The following is a 2838-nucleotide window of genomic DNA, read 5'->3' as shown; positions in this document are numbered from 1 at the left end:
CCTTATTATGCAATATTTAAAAAATATTTCCTATTAGATTCATTATGTTTTTACATGTATCCTGAAATTCATATTCAAATATTTAAAATTATTTTTGACTTACTTTTAAGTTTATAAAAGTCACCTTTTCAACACATAAAAGTAAAATTAAAATGATTTAAAGTTCAAGTTAAATGTGATTACATATTAATTTAATGTACAGAATTAAATATGTATATATAAATATATTTTATATGTATTCAATTCCAATATATATAAATTAAAATGGCTAGGAAAAACTGTACAAGCTTTCCTGGTTATAGCTATATTCAGTATCAAAGCATTAAATCAGAAATTAATGTTATGAAAGTTACAATTAGTATCATGTCACTGGTTGTGTCTTAGAGGTCCTTAGGAAATTAGTGCTCTGGCAATGTATGGATCACTCAATCACAATGAATTCTCATTTCATTGTCTTTACAGTGTGACAGGTAGCAGAGCGTTTTTCCAATTATCTGGCCCAATAGACAGTAGTAGATAAGAATGCACAAAGAGAAAATGTGGCTCAAAGAACAAAAAAGTATCTTGGGTTTGAGAATAACTTGAGTGACAGATACATAAAAAAGAAAAGAAATAATAAACTTTGATAATTATATAGGTGAGCAGGGAAAGCAGTAGGTTATATCTGATATTACTAAGAACAAAAAATGGACTACACAGAAAGTGAATGATATGTATTTATAAAATTATACCCACTTGCCTTTTGAGGGCATGTGTAGATAAAAATAATCACCAGCAAAGATTTTAGATTTTGGGGAAAATGATTTAATAACTAATACAAATTCTACTTCTGAACACTAATGCTACTATAGGTTGGGCTAATCTAACACAAGCTATTTACAGAACTCACATTTAATTAAAAAATCAAGTAATTACCAAGAAAAATGACTCAAAGAAAAATGCTCTAGACCGTCTTTGAAGAAAATTTGCAAGACATCTATGTTTTCGTGTTCTCATAAGCATGGCTTTTGACTAAAAATTTGGCTTTAAACCTTTAATCTGGATAAAATGAATCTGTCTGCAGTAGACATGAGCACAGTATTATTAGCATTCCAACAGAGAACTGTCTAGGGCTTATTATATCACTTTGATCAGATGACTGTGTATTATAAATTTTAAGCAGTTCAGCTCTATGGAAAGTATACAATTAACTACCTTCTGGNCTATTTTGAGAGAGATTGCTCTCGTAATATAATTTTCAAATTTCCCAAAACAATGTTGGTACCTTCTTTCAAGACCCTGATTATCTAGGAGTTAAGTGGATTTTTTAGGTAATAAGTATAATCAATGTATACGATCAGAATTGCAATTTCTTTAGTTTACAACCTGACAAGAGTACAACTTAAGCAATTTAAAGTAGCAAGAACATGTTAAAATGGTTTATATGTATAAACATTTATTTACCTTCCGTTACAGTTACTGTAACATGAGTTCTGCCCTCTTAATATTTTTTAAGTGCGTTTTAAGTGCACCACACAATATTGTTAACTCTAAGCACTATGTTTTACAACAGATCCCTAGAACTTATGCATTTAGTACAATGGAAACTTTATACCCAATGTTCAACTCCCCATTTCTTCTCCCTTCCAGATCTTAGCAACTATTACTCCATATTATTCTGCTTCTATGAGATTGAGTATTTTAAATTTATCATATTAAATGGTATCATGTAGTTTTGTCTTTCTGTGACTGGTTTATTTCACTTTGGTCCATCCATGATACTGTATATTGTAGAATTTCCTCCTTTTTAAGGCTGAATATTATGTCAAGATAGTATATGCTACATTTTCTTTATCCATTCATCTGTGGACATAAATTTAGGTTGTTTCTATATCTTGGTTATTGTTAATAATGTTACAATGAACACTGGAATACAGACCTCTCTTGGAACTCCCAATTTCAATCTTTTTTTTTTTGAATAAATGCCCAGAAGAGCGATTGCTAGATAATAGATAATTCTCTTTTTAATTTTTTGAGGATCTTTCATACTGTTAGACTGTTTTCCATAGCAGATGAACCATTTTGCATTCCTACCAACAATATTTAAGGGTTCAAATTTCTCCACATCCTTAACAATGCTTTTTTATTTTTTGACATTAGCCATGGTGACAGGTGTGAGGTGATATTTCATTGTGGTTTTGATTTGTATTTTCCTAATTAGTGATATGGAACTTTTTTCATACAGTTTTCACCATTCATATGTCTTTTCTAGAGAAATGTCTATTCAAGTCTTTCGCTTATTTTAAGAATCAGATTATTAGTTTTTTTTTTTTTTTTTTAAAGTGAGTTGTAGGAGCTCCTTAAGATTAACCACTTATCAGATATATGGGTTGCAAATATTTTCTACCATTCCACATGTTATCTTTTTACCCTGTTGATTGTTTCCTTTGCTGTGAGGAAGCTTTTAAGTTTAATGTAGTCCTACTTATTTTATTTTATTTTTTGTCTGTGCTTTTGATGTTATATCCATGAAATCATTGCCAAGACCAATGTGTCATGAGAAGACCCTTTGCCAAGCACAGGGTCTTTGGCAAGAGGGTGCCCTAAATCTCCCTAAAGGCTTTGGTAAGTCTGGTTTCTCCTGAAGTGCAAGAAACTTTCAATTAGTTTCTGTTGTCTTACGAAGGGAATTATTGCTGAAATTGTGTGTTTGTGGGTGTTTGGAGGGTCTAGAACTCTCTACTTTCCCTTGTTGCTGATACCACTCAGTTTCATATATTTACTTCAAGTAAAACACCACATATTTGAAGAATTAGATAACCTGTTTTAAATTGTTTTGATTTTTTTTTTTTTTTTTTT

The sequence above is a fragment of the Rhinopithecus bieti genome, unplaced genomic scaffold (assembly GCF_001698545.2).
Source record: "Rhinopithecus bieti isolate Rb0 unplaced genomic scaffold, ASM169854v2 scaffold_51680, whole genome shotgun sequence".
NCBI classification, from domain to species: Eukaryota; Metazoa; Chordata; class Mammalia; order Primates; family Cercopithecidae; genus Rhinopithecus; species Rhinopithecus bieti.
The sequence above is the reverse complement of the archived record's forward strand: the minus strand, read 5'-3'. Positions refer to the sequence as shown.